Below are 14,577 nucleotides of genomic sequence, written 5' to 3'. Positions count from 1 at the left end.
AGACTCAGCTTCAAGTAAAGACACAAGAAGTTTGAAAATGAAAGGATGGGAAAAAATATTCCATGCAAACAGATACTAAAAGAGTCTGGGTAGCTTTGCTAATATCAGGTAAACTAGATATTCAGTTTAAAAAAAGCTCCATAATATATGCAATAAACATTGACAGATTTAAGGGAAAATAAACAGTTCTATATTAATGCTACTTTGTACATTAATAAACTACTTTCAATAATTGAACATCTAAATACAAGATGAATTAGGAAATAGAAGACTTGAATAGTACTATAAACCAACCATACCTGAGACATGCATAGAACACTTCACCCAACAACAGCAAAATATACATTCTTAAGTGCACATGGATCATTCCCTAGGATAGATCATATGTTAGGTCACCAAGAAATCTCAATAAATTAAAAAGATTGAAATTGTGCAAAGTATATTCTCTGAGCACATGGAATAAAGACAGAAATCAATCACAAAGGGAAAAATAGAAAATTCACATATATGTGGAAATTGAAAAATATACTCTGGTCAAAGAAGAAACCACAAGGAAACCATAAAGAAAATTAGGAAATATCTTGAGGCAAATGAAAATGTAAACACCAAAATTTAAAATTTATGGGTTGCAGCAAAGGTAGTTTCTTACATTAAAAAAGAAAAAGAACAAAGTTGGAGGACTTAACTTCCTGATTTCAAAACTTATTACACCCCCAACCCAGAAGCAGCAGTCCCCGGCTCCTTCTCCAATTTCTGGTTTGACCCGCTTGCCCACTTCTTCAGCCTCCACCATGTCCATCAGGGTCACCCAGAAATCCTACAAGGTGTCCTCCGGCCCCCGGACCATCAGCAGCCGCTCTCACACGAGTGGGCCTGGCACCCGCGTCAGCTCCTACTCTCGGGTGGGTGGCAGTGGCAGCAGCTTCCGGGGCAACCTGGGCGCTGGCATGGGTCTGATGGGGGCTATGCAGGGGCAGGGAGTGCAGGGGGCATCACACCCGTCACATTGAACCAGAGCCTGCTGAGCCCCCTTAAGCTGGAGGTGGACCCCAACATCCAGGCCGTGGGAATGCAGGAGAAGGAGCAGATCAAGACCCTCAACAACAAGTTTGCTTCCTTCATCGACAAGGTGCGGTTCCTGGAGCAGCAGAACAGGATGCTGGAGACCAAGTGGAGCCTCCTGCAGCAGCAGAAGACTGCTGGGAGCAAAATGGACAACTTGTTCGAGAGCTACATCAACAACCTTCGGCGGCAGCACGAGGCGCTGAGCCAGGAGAAGCTGAAGCTGGAGGCGGAGCTTGGCAACATGCAGGGGCTGGTGGAAGGCTTCAAGAATAAGTATGAGGATGAGATCAACAAGCCAACAGAGACGGAGAATGAATTTGACCTCATCAAGAAGGATGTGGATGAAGCTTACCTGAACAAAGTGGAGCTGGAGTCCCGCCTGGAAGGGCTGACCGATGAGATTAACTTCCTCAGGCAGCTATACGAAGCTGAGATCCGTAAGCTGCAGACCCAGATCTCGGACACGTCCGTGGTCCTCTCCATGGACAACAGCTGCTCCCTGGACCTGGATGGCATCATCGCCGAGGTCAAGGCCCAGTAGGAGGAAATCGCCAACCGCAGCCGGGCTGAGGCCGAGAGCATGTACCAGATCAAGTACGAGGAGCTGCAGACGCTGGCCGGGAAGCATGGGGATGACCTCCGCCGCACGAAGACGGAGATCTCCGAGATGAACCGGTCCATCAGCCGGCTCCAGGCTGAGATCGAGGGCCTGAAGGGCAGAGGGCTTCCCTGGAGGCCGCCATTGCTGATGCCGAGCAGCGTGGGGAGCTGGCCATTAAGGACGCCAATGCCAAGTTGGCCCAGCTGGAGGCTGCCCTGCACCAGGCCAAGCAGGACATGGCGCGGCAGCTGCGCGAGTACCAGGAGCTCATGAACGTCAAGCTGGCCCTGGATATCGAGATCGCCACCTGCCACAAGCTGCTGGAGGGCGAGGGGAGCCGGCTGGAATCTGGGATGCAGAACATGAGTATTCATACGAAGACTTCCAGTGGCTACCACTCAGGTCCACTGAGCCCCGTCTTTGGAGGCCTCTCAGGCACTGGCAACAACTATCCCTTCAGCTCTGGTGGGGGCCGCACTGGCTCCACCAAGGCCGTGGTTGTGAAGAAGATTGAGACCCACAATGGGAAGCTGGTGTCGGAGTCGTCTGATGTCCTGCCCAAGTGAACTGCCACTGCAGCCCCTCACAGGCCATCCGCCTGCCGTGCTGCCCCAGAGCCTGGGGACAAGGAGCTGTGCAGGGGGGTGTAGTGAACAGGAGACCGGGGATACCTCTTCTTGCCCATGTCCCCATCTAGAAGCCATTTCATCTTTTCCAAAATAAAGCCTCAGTTGGCTCTTCCAACTGAAAAAAAAAAAAAACTTATTACAAAGCTACAGTAATCAACAGTGTGGTGCTGGTACAAGGACAGACATGTAGATAAATGGAATAGAAATGAGAATTCAGAAATAAACCCTCCTATCTGTGACTAACTGATTTTTGACAAAGGTGCCGAGTCTACTGAATGGGGAAGAACAATGTCTTTAAACAGATGGTTCTGGGAAAAAACAAATATCCACATAAAGAATCAAAGTATACCCCCACCTCACACCATATACAAACATTAACTCACAATGGATCAAAGACCTAAATATAAGAACTAAAACTGTAAAACTCCTGGAAGAAACAAGAATATCTTCAGGACCTTGTGTTAGGCAATGGATTCTTAGACTTTTATACTAAGAGAATGAGCAGCAAAAGAAGAAAATAAATTGGACCTCACCAAAATTTAAAACTTTTGTGCATCAAAGGACATTAGTGAGACAGTGAAAGGGTAATGTACAGAATGGGAGAAAATATTTGGAAACCATATATCTGATAAAGGTTTAATATTCAGAATAAATACAGAACATCCACAACTCAACGACAAAATGACAAAAAAAAAAAAACCTCACTTGAAACATGGGCAAAGGACTTGAATAAACATTTCTCTAGCGAAGATATACAAATGGCTAATAAGAACATGAAAAAATGCTCAATATCATTAGCTAGTAGGGAAATGCAAATTGAAACCACAATGATAAACCACTTCATACCCAGTAGAATGGATGTTATTTAAAAATGGAAAATATGTATTGGCAAGGATGGGGAAGACAGGAGCTCTTGTGCATTGTTGGTGGGAGAGTAAAATGGTGCAGGTGCTGTGGAAAACAGTTGGTAGTTCCTCAGAAAGTTAGGCATAGGATTACCATATCACTTGGCAAACCCACATCTAGGTATCTAGCCAAAAGAATTGAAAGCAGGGGCTTGGAGAGATATTTGTACACCAGTGGTCACAGCAGCATTATTCACATTAGCCAAAAGGCAGAAGCAACACAAATTCCATCAATGGATGAATGGATAAACCAACTGTGGTATATCCATACAAAGGAATATTATTCAGCCAGAAAAAAGAATGAACTTCTGATTCGGAAGCCAGGAGGGTGGGGGTTGCTGCAGCCCCGAACGAGCATCAAGTCCAGAAGGGCGCAGTGCATTTCCGTGGTGAGGCTTTGCCTCATAGCCTGTTGGTTCAACACGTTTTCCCCACCTGCCCTCCCCTTCATCTACCCTCTCGCCTGACTTGCATGCCCTCTCAAGCGCACAGTTCTGGGTGTCCTTGATTTACAACCCCTCCCCCCCGACCCACCCACACCCCAGTCTGTGCAGATTGCTGTTCTCTGATCTTCAAAGCCAATGCTCAAATTCCACCCCTTCGCAGCTTCCCCAGTGTTTTCCTCACAGCCTCTTCAGCCCCCGCTCTTGTGCCTTGTACAAGGGGCTGAGTGTGTTCCCTTCTATTTCCCTGGCAGGTGTGTTCTCACCAAAAGGGACTGTGCTTCCTTCTCCTCTGAAGCCTTGCTCTGAGCAAAGGGCCTGGCACCAGGTAGACAAGTGAGGAAGGTTTGCTGAATGACTAAATGAATGCATGCTCTCAGCATAGCCAAAAACCAGCACGCAGACACGGGAAGAATGAGTTTAAAAGCCTGAATCTTCCTCCAGCCATCAGCACTGCCCAACAGTGGAAACCATCCTGCCCTTGAAGAGAGCGAGCAACCCATCCCTAGAGGCATTCAAGAGGAGGAGACACAAACACAGTTCAGGGGTGGGAAATGGGGAAGGAGATTCCTGCAATGGGTGGAGGGTCCGACTACACAGCTCCGAAGGAGAATTCCCACTCTGAGACCCTCCAAGCCTAGGAACAATGATAGTCAAAAGCTGAAGGATTCACAGTCGTAATTCCAGAGTTTGCAGTGTGGTTTAACCTGAAAATATTTGCCAAGCTATCATGAATAACAATATTTGCAGCTTAAAATGCTTCCCCTCCACAGCTCCAGAGCGTGAAGATGTGCTTCTAGCCAGAAAAAGGTGTACTTGCTGGTATTAGAGTGAATTGACACAGAGAGCCGAAAAACCTAATTGCTGGCATATCAGTCACATCCATCTCCCTTGGGGACACTTTGACAACTTGGCTGAAAATGCAGAAAGATGCAGGTAGGGACTAGGGTGATGGAGAAGATTTCCAGATCTCCAAACTCCACACACACCATTTTCATTGTCATGGGGTCTCTGGACTGGTTTTCCTCGAGTGCCTGTGTAGTTCTTAGGGACATCTTCTTAGTCCAGTCCAGGTTCTGACAAGGCTCTGTGAAAATGTATGTGATCAAGACCATCAGCTAAAATGGATAACTAAGGTCACTGGGGTCCCCACACATCTGTAGGGGGGGGGGTCTCTCTTCCCTGGGGAGTGGCCAAATGGCCACCTGAGCTCTGTAACCACCAGGTAAAGTCTGCACAGAACCGGGGCGAGGGGAGGTGCGTGTCTCCCAGGGGTCTCCTGCTGTGCAATTCCAGCTGGCTTAGGTGCAGAAGGAATTTGTTGCCTGTCATAATGGAAACGTCCATGAGTGGGTGTGTTTTAGCTTGATCCAGGGCTCCTCCTCTGGGCCTCACATTTTCAGAGTTGGTGCATTCTCAGGCCCCTACAGCTTCCAGCTCATGCCACCAATACCCAGAGCAGCTGAAGACACAGCCTCTTTCTGCGACTCTAGTTCAAAGCCTGGGGTCCTCCCTCTCTCTCATTGGCCCAATTTGTGCCAATTCTAAACTTTACTGTGACGAGGGGATGGAATATGATGAAGGGCCCCACCCAACATGCAAGGTCTGGGGATGGAGGAGTCTCCCCGAAGAAGATTTGGGGTGCTTCTACAAGAAAGACAGGATTAGACGCTAAGCAGGAAAAATGTTGCATTCAGGGGGGATGAGGGGAAGGGGAAGAAAAAGAAAACTGGACACTTTGGCCAGTTGAACAGCGCAGCCGTGATATGTCACTGACAGCTACCGGTGACAACTATTTGGAGCAGGGAGACGAAGTCCAAATAGCTCAAGCCCTGCCACAGTGCCCTAGGAAAATGGAGAATTAAGGCAGTTGCAACTAAAACAGCAGTAAGTTTTAAAAACCTCCCCCTACTCTATGTTTATAACTCAATTATCTAGATGTTTTCAGGAGGAATTCTCTGAATAATCTGGGAGAAACAGCTCTAGTTCTTGGCTGCAAAGACAAGGAGGGGCAGGCATCTATGTAACTATTCAGGGTTCCCCGGCCCCTGCCTTGGAGAGGTCGATCTCAGGCAGCTCACCCAGAACCTGCTGCACACAGGGCCTTGTTCTCACCCCTGTTTTCAGACAGGTCCCCATTCTTGCCCAGCCCACACTCTGCTCTGCTTGGGGAAGGCAGGAATGGAGAAGACACTTCAAATCATGATGGCTGTACTCCAGAAAACAAAGCAAGGTGAGAGGCTGGGAAAGCAGGCACCGCAGAGTAAGTGGTTAGGGAAGAGGGCCCAGGTGGAAGGACTAGCCAGAGCAAAGGCACGGAGGGAGGGCATGAGGCCTGAGGGTGGGGCATCGTGGGGCAGTGCAGGGGCCAGCGCCAGAGCCCCCGGGTATCTCCTGCCCACCCCCTATCCCTCCCACTGACCACTCCCCAGGATGAGCCCACCCTGCCAGAGCAGCTCCCTGAGGGGAGGCAGCTGCCCAGATGCACTGCACATGGACAGACACACAGACGGACAGAACAGAGGCCACGCATTAGGCTGGCTCATCCCAGTCACGCAGAAAACAGTGGACAGGACAAGCTCGCACTCATTTTCACCTTCATTTGTCCAACATGAAGACAGATTTTTTTAACAGCAGACAATAACCCCCCACAGAACTGCCAAATTGGCAGTTTGTTGTTTCTGGCCCAGAACATCCCCTTTAAATCCTCATAGGACCAGGCCAGACCTGGGAGTCCTGTCAGTTCTCTGACTTTAGGAGAGATCCTGACCTACCCGGGCTCACCAGCAGGCTGAGAGCGGCCTCGGGCCATTCCAGGCAAACAGAGGCGGTGACAACGCCTTCCCTTTTGTTATTTGTGACAGTGGCTTGTCTGGTGTTTTGGTGCATGCATTCACAGAACAAAACCTGATGAGAAGCCTTAAGGCCTCCAGTGCCAGTTTGAATGTATTATGTCCCCCCAAACACCATTATCTTTGATGTAATCTTGTGTGGGCAGACTATCAGTGTTGATTAGATTGTAATTCTTTGAGTGTTTCTGTGGAGATGCGCCCCACCCAGCTGTGGGTGATGACTCTGATTGGAAAATTTCCATGGAGGTGTGGCCCCGCCCATTCAGGGTGGGTCTAAGTTGAGTCTCTGGAGCCATATAAATGAGCTGACAGATAGGGGGAACTCAGTGCAGCTGAGAGCAACATTTTGAAGAGGAGCTACAGCCAAGAGGGACACTTTGAAGAACGCACAGGAGCTGAGAGTAGATGCAGACTGTTTGAAAATGGCCGTTGAAAACGGACTTTTGCTCCGAAGAAGCCAAGAGAGGAAAAACGCCCCAAGAGCAACTCAGAGTGACATTTTTGAGGAACTACAGCCTAGAGACGAACGTCCTGGGAGAAAGCCATTTTGAAACCAGAACTCTGGAGCAGACGCCAGCCACGTGCCTTCTCAGCTAACAGAGGTTTTCCGGACACCACTGGCCATCCTCCAGTGAAGGTACCCGATTGCTGATGTGTTACCTTGAACACCTTATGGCCTTAAGACTGTAACTGTGTAACCAAATAAACCCCCTTTTGTAAAAGCCAATCCATCTCTGGTGTTTTGCTTTCTGGCAGCATTAGCAAACCAGAACACCTCCTTTCTAGGATTTGCTGTTAGCTCTTCACCAGGCTAGGCTAGACGTTCTGGAAAGAATATATATGCATCTACATATAAACACACATTCAGATGCACAAGCATATACATGCATATGTTTAAAAAGTAAATGTATATGTTCACATGCAGGAGTCAGAAGCTATCTTCTGGAAATGGAGAGGCTTCTGCTACCATAATGCAGGCAGCGAAGGGTATGGGGCCCAAGAAGCCTTCTCCAGGCATCTGCCCACTGTCTCTCTCAACACTGAGGGTCACATCCATTTACAAGCCTCAGGCCCCTCCTACTGCCAAAAAAGTTTGGATGTGTCCCTGGGGCCCTCACAGTGTGGACAGGAAACCAGCACCCATCCCTTCAGCTAGAAGCCACCAGGCACACAACCATGAGGCTCAGGGCCCTTGGCAGCAATGGCCACTGTGAAGGTAGGAGGAACTCAGAGTCCCAGGAGCAGACCACGAAGCCTCCACCCCACGCCACCTGGAGGAGACACGGTGGCTTCCTGTCCTGGAGCCGGGTCCTGGCCAGCTGGCCACTCTGCAGGGGGCCTTACAGAGCCCTTCGAATGCCTAGTTTGCACATGTGCAGAGCAGGGTGCCACCTGTGCCTGCCAGTCTCGCTGGGTCTGTCCATCGCTCAACATTCAACAGAGATGTCCAGAGCACATTCCATGTCCCAGGCCTCAAGGTCATGAAAAGGCAGGAGGATGCCCCAGAGAAGCGCTTCTGGCCTCCCCCAGCACTTGACTCTCTTCTCGGACATACCTGTTCCCACCATCAGTCTGTTTTATCTCCCCCAGGATGTGGTGCCTCCGTTGCCGGCAGGGGCTGAGTGAGCATGGCTGCAAAAAGGTGTGTCATCCCCAAACAGGGCCCATCAAAATTCACATGCTTTAGTATTTCTTTCATCAAGGATTTTTCAAAGTTACAGGAATGGGGAGGTGTGAGGATCAGCTCCGCTTTGTCTACTGGAGTGCTTGGTGCAGGAAGACTTGGAAGGTTCCAGAATAAGCCCAGGCTCTGCTCTGGCCCCCAGTTCTGCGTGCCCAACAGTGCCCAGCAGACATCACTTCCCGTCCACCCAGCCTCAGAGCCTCCGCTGGGCAGGGCTTCAGGAGAACAGGACCTCGGAGGCCTTTTCCAAGTCAGATGTTTCTCCAAGACTCACCCTCCTTCCCTGTCTGGAAAAGCTGGTTCCTGACAGCCTCCCAGGCAGGCTCCAAGGCCCATTGGCCAAGCTCAGGTTCCTTGAAGGTCAGTGATCTCTGCCTCCAGTCGGGGTCACCGCCCTTCGGGGTGTCCCTGGCCTAGAACACTCCTCAGCAGCTGTGTGAGCACGTGTCCAGGGGCTGGACAGGGCTGGAGGGAATGGCGAGCTTGCCTTGCCCGGCTGTGCCAGGCGGGAGGGGCTGCACTGCAGTTTGGTGCTGAGGGCCTCCAGGTTCTGTTCTGTGTTTTTACATTCTGATTATTCATACACAGCCTTCTGATGGACTCATTTGCTGGGAAGCTAAAGATACCCTTAAACGCCTAAAAATAAACCTGAACTGCTAAAAATTCAGCATTTCTCTCCCTGGCTTCTACCAGCTGGGCCTGTCTGCTTTCATTGCAACACCATCAGGAGCTACAAACAAGATTTACAAAAACGAACAAGTTTACACGGGCCTGATTAGCAGATTCTCTTTTATCTTCAATTTGCCAAAACATTTTGGGGCTGTTATTACTGAGACACAGTCTCTTTCTTTCTTTCCTTCCTTCCTTCCTTCCATCCTTCCTTCCTTCCTTCCTTCCTTCCTTCTTACTTCTTTTTCTTCTAATCTCTTTAATTTTGTGACTTGAACTCTTTTTTTTTTTTGTATTTGGGAAAAGTTTTGTCCAAAGACAGGCTTCCCACATTTTCTCTTTCTGGTCCATCACGCCTCCTTTCCTTCGTTCAATCATTTTGAGGGACTATCCCAGTTTCCATGAATACCGTGAGCAGAGCCTGAGGGCCAGTTAAGAATAAACCTGCTAAACTAATAAATTACATTCACCCTCATTTCCAGAGGAACGCTTTTACATAAATATCCGCCCTAGAAATAAATCAGATAAATTAACAAGAACTCCCTCCTCCCCCCAAACCAAACAGTGAACAGTAATGACTATCAGACCAGTTAAAAGAATAAACCTATTAAATAAATAAATTTGCTCTACACCAATTTATGTCACCAATGTACTTAAGGGGAAACCTTTTAAAGGAGTAGATTTACAGTGCACACACACACACAGCTCTCCACTGGGCCTGGGTAATTATGCATAAGAAAGGCATTACTTTTAAAGTGGATGAATGGGTGATACTTTTTTGATTTACTGTTAGAAACAGAAAAATGGTAATGGTATGAAATAAGCATTTGCAAACCCATTTTGGAAGTCAGGAAATGCTTGATTTACCTAGGGCACCCATCATGTTCTGTATTTCAGATGGAAGTAGATAAATGGCGAGGCAAATGGATATTTGGGGGGAAATCTATAGCCTTTCTGTCAACTCTACAGAGTTAAATGTTTGGAATAAAAATGCCGAGAGTGTCTATCTGTGGGGAAGGAATCATGATGTATCCAGCATCTGGCAAGCAGATGTGGGCAGGGTTCACCTGGAAAGGTGAGGGTTTCACAGATGGGAGGGAGCTCCGGCCCTTGCCATGGCTCCTGATGGCTTTAGCTGTGAATTCCGTTGTCCACTCTGTCTTCCCCGCCCTTCTCTTCCCCTCCCCTCTCTTGCACTTAAAAACCCTGTCTGCCCTACCACCCCATCAAAAGATGAGACTGATACCCAGTAAAGGGGTCAAAATTGTTTTCACAGAGGCCACCTGGAGCCATGGGCCTTGGTGTCATTGACTAATTGGTGTAAGGCATAAGCCTTTATTGAGTGCCACTTGTGTACAAGGTCTGTGTCTGTTGCTGTTTGCAGACATCAAGATTTCTGCACCTCATGCAACTCAGTAATTCCCAAAGCAGCAACTGACGGCTGGAGATAAAATGGCCTAGGGTCTCCGAAGCCACTTCTACATGCCAAAAGAGGGTGAAAAGGGAGTCCAAATCCTTGTTTTCCTAAACAGCAGTTCTCCCTTCCTGAATTCCCTGAATTATTTCAGCAACTCCTCCGCTGACATCAGTTCAGTGGAGAGGTGGATGGGGAAGTGGCCCATTCCTCAGTCCCAGCTCTCCCAGTCACCGGCTGGGTGCCTCATTCTCTCTGAGCCTCAGTGTGTCCACATCCCCAAAGGGGGTCTGACCGCCGCAAGGCCTGGGATGGCCAAGGGGTGCTTTAAAGGAGCCTTCCACACCGCGCAGTCAGTAAAGAGGGGCTGGTACGGTTTTGTTGGTTCTCATCGTCAGGCAGGTGACCGGCTGTGCACTTTATCATGGGCACTGTGAGATTGCATTTGCTCTTGTATACAGGAAATAAAGAGGAAACACTAAGTGGCATCCGTGAGTGCCACAGGAGCACAGAGAGAAGCTGCCGTGAGCCTTCACACATGGGAAGCGGGGACAGAAACAGGGAGGGTATCCATTGCCCACAGAGGCAGCATCTGGGAGACGGTGGGGAAAGCGGGGTCTCTGAGGTGAAGTGCATGGGGTCGGTGAGCTGCCGAGAACGTACAGCCCCCTCAGCTCCCATCAGGACCTGGCTTAGGCCACCCGGTTCCGGCCGCTAGCGAGGGCTCAGACCTGCTGGCCTTTCTCACTGCTGTCCAGCCCCGGGGACCACCCTCTCTGAAGTGTCCCTGGGGGGCCACAGCTTACCCTGCCAGCCTCCCCAGGAAGTGCCCCCATTACTGCTCAGGGCCATCCCACTTGCTCAAGCCTAGTTGGGAGGACACACAAGGAGCACGCAGGAGCTCAGGAGCTGGTAGATTTACACAGTCGGACACGCTAATGTCCTCTGACTGGCTTAAAAATAAATATGACCCAACAAATTGTCATGTTTATGGGTATTTACAACTGAGGCACTTTGTAAACCTAAGAACTAACATTTCCCCAAGGAAATCTGGCTCTTGACTCTTGATAAATTATTGGAAATCCAAACCAGCCCCCGCCCAGGGGTTTCTCTCTGTTTTTGGTTCCAGAGCAGCCTGAGACAGCTGGACTTGGAACTGGCCGGGGCTGAAAGCACAGGAGGGGACGAACATCCTCCAGGCACTCACGTTGCCTAATAGTTCCAGTAATAAGGATGATGAGCACTTTGTAGCGATTACCATGCCCCAGGCACTCTTCCCAGCCCTTCCCAAGTGTTAACCCATCATCCCATCAGCCATTCTACAGATGAGGAAACTGAAGCACGGGGGATTCCAGCCAGATTCAGGGTAAAGGGGACTCCAACTCCAGCAGATCCATTAGACTGCTTTCTGTCACAAGTTAGAGAGCCCAAATGAAACAGATTTTTAAGCAAAATAGAAATGTATTTGTGCCTGTAAATAAAAAACGGGGGTCGGGGCAGGAGCGCCACCAAAGTCATGAGGTTTCCTAACACCTCCTGGCTTCCTCCTGCTTGCCTGGCCATTCTCACACTGCCTTACCCTTCTTGGCACAAAGAGGCTGCAGGGGCTCCAGACCTTACCACCGCCTCCCATTTGGATTGACCAAGAAGGGGAAGTCTTGCCCCAGGATTCCACTGCTTTTTATTGGTCATATCAAGTCATGTGCCCAGTCCTGAGTCAATCCTGGGGGTGAGGGCTCCTGGGCTGAATGTGGAGGAGAGAAGTGAGAAAAACATTGTCTGAGGGTGGCTTGGACCCTAGAGCTGCCCACAACCCCCAAATGACCACCTCTCATGGGACAGAAAGGCCCAGAGTGGGGTGCTATTGCAGGGGGCCTGCCATCATCCCAGCAGTTCAGTCACTTTCCCATGTAGGGACAGGGTTATAGGATGCTGAGACCTCCAGAGGTCGGCCCCTTCCCAGTCCCGGGGCCAGTGGTCTGCCCAGCCCCAGCTGCCCACCTTCAAACAGCAGGAAGTCCTCATACCTGCCTCCCGCTCCCCTCCTGGGGTGCTGGGGTGGTGAGGGACATTCCTGAGGCCCTGGGTATCACTGCAGACACCCACCATGGCCAGTTGTGAGGGGCTGGGACAGCTGCAGGGAGCCACAGGTCCTAGCTCTGCAGCTGCCTGGCCATGGGACTCGAGCAAAGGAATGATGATCACGTTTCTCTGGTTATGACTCCGCACACCCTCACAGGTGGAGGCTCGGGATGCCTCTCAAAATTGATGTGTTTTATTTCTTTTCATCTCCAAATCTGGTACTGAGTCAACGGTATATATGCCACAAAGTGTCCCCTGCAGCCAAATAGCCAGCTGAGGAGGGGAGTCCATGCAAGCAGGATAATCAAAGAAGCAGCGGGCAAGAGGTGATGTCTCCGAGACGGTGCCTTGGCTGTGGGAGGCTCTGTGGACTTGTGGCCTGGAACAGAGCCTGGCTCTGCCTCTGCTCGCCACACGCCCACCAGGAGGAAGAGCAGGTTCAGGGGCCGGTGGGGACATGCTTTGGGCACCCAGGGTTCCCCAGGTCAAGGTGTATTTGCCTCCAAGCACACAGCCAGGGCCCCCATCCCCCAAATCTCGGCCACCCCACGGCCCACTGCCTGCCAGCCAGGACACACAGAACAGGCACTCCCTGCCCCCCTTCAATGTTGTTCAAGAGAAAAAATCCAAAACAAACATCCAAACCCAGCAAACATACTTTTTTGACAGCTTGAACATAAAAAAAAAAAAAAGCCAACAAATGTTGCACAAAGCAAAGCCCCCTCCACAGCGCTCACAGTGCAGGACTCCCTGTGGCAGTCAGGCGTGGCGGCCTCTGTCCCCCACGGCCCTGCCTGCCCAGTGGTCGCCCTGGCAGGCCTGGCTCTGGGGCTTTGGCACCTGCACCCTTCCTGCCCAAGGGGGGCCTGACAAGGGCTCCCAGGTCACAAGGGGCCCAGAAGAGCCACTGTGCACCCAGGTCCAGCCAGAGGTCAGGGCCGCTGGCAGAGAGGAGAAAGGGCGGAAGTGAAGAGATGGCTCAGCTGCCACTGGGCCGGGCCAGCAGCTCCTGTGGGCTGAGCCAGAGTGATAGTCGGACACTGGGCCTCTCCCTGCTTCAGGAACGAGGCGGGCAGGGCAGAGCTGGGAGCCAGGGCTGTTCAGGGGGCTGGGACGGACACCCTGGTAGACAGCACCCCAGATGCAGGGACTGGCTGGATGTGGGGGACAAAGGCAGAGCCAAGGACGCTGCCTGGGGCTGGAGAGACACCAGAGCAGCCTCTTGGAGAGAAGCCAGTTCACAGGGAGAGAGCTGGGCCTCCCGCTGGAGAAGGACCCAGGGAGCAGTGAGCCCCTAGTGACATGGTGCAGGGGGTGAGCTGAACCAGAGACACAGACAAGGGCTGGGCAGATCCCAGTGGTGGGTCTCTCTCTTGGCAATTGGAAGGACACTTTCTTCACAGGGGTCCTGTACCTGGGGGTGCTTATGGGAAGCCAGAACCCTGTGAAGGAGGCCTGGGCCTGCACCGAGCTCCCAGGCTCTGGCTCAGCTAATGGAAGGGAGATCCTTGTCTCCCCCTCGCTCTGTTCTCCACTGGGCAGGGCTGGGGCAGCAGGGGGGCAGCGGTCACCCAAAAGGGGCCCACCCTTGCCTGGGGGTGCACTGAAGGACCAGGGACATTCAGTGAGGACATATGTGGACTTGAGGGGTGACTGTGGGGGCTGCAGGGAGGGAGAGGCCACTTATTCTCCAGGACCCAGGCAGGCTGCTCTGGGGACAGCATCGGTGAGCTCCTACACTGTGGGTGGGCTAGCAGACAGCAGAGCCCAGAGATGCCTTCCTCTGGGGGGGCTGCCCTCTCCGTCATGGCCAAGGGGACATGCCCTGCCCCCTCCCCGAGCCCAGCCCCCATCCGGATGCATTCTGGACACCTTGAACCCTGGACTCCCTGCTCAAACAGCCTGTTTCCAGGTCTCGTGTCTCTGGGTTACATACCCCGAGGCCAGTGGCTGGGGTGGGTGCGTGGGTGGAGGATTTTGTCCCCCAGGGAACATTTGACAACATCTGGGGACATTTTCGGTGGGCATGGCTGTACTGTGGATAGGGTGCTGTCACTTCTGGTGGGTGGAGGCCAAGGATTCCGCTAAACATCCTACAGTGCACAGGGCTGCCTGCCTGAATAGAAATTATCCAACCCAAGTTGCCAGCAAAGTTGGATTAAAAACCCCGCCCAGGCCCCCGGGATGAGGAGGTGGGCAGAGTTTTTGGGAGGCGTGGGCAGGGTTTGGAAGC

At 51.2% G+C, this 14,577-nt stretch overlaps 1 pseudogene; it reads left to right on the top strand.

Moving 5' to 3' along the window:
- The first annotated feature begins 791 nt into the window (after nt 1–791).
- Nucleotides 792–2,232, top strand: LOC119521350 (annotated as a pseudogene).
- The last annotated feature ends 12,345 nt before the right edge of the window (nt 2,233–14,577 follow it).

This window comes from Choloepus didactylus, chromosome 27, assembly GCF_015220235.1.
Source record: "Choloepus didactylus isolate mChoDid1 chromosome 27, mChoDid1.pri, whole genome shotgun sequence".
In the NCBI taxonomy this organism is placed as follows: Eukaryota; Metazoa; Chordata; class Mammalia; order Pilosa; family Megalonychidae; genus Choloepus; species Choloepus didactylus.
This window is presented reverse-complemented; position numbering and strand designations above follow the sequence as displayed.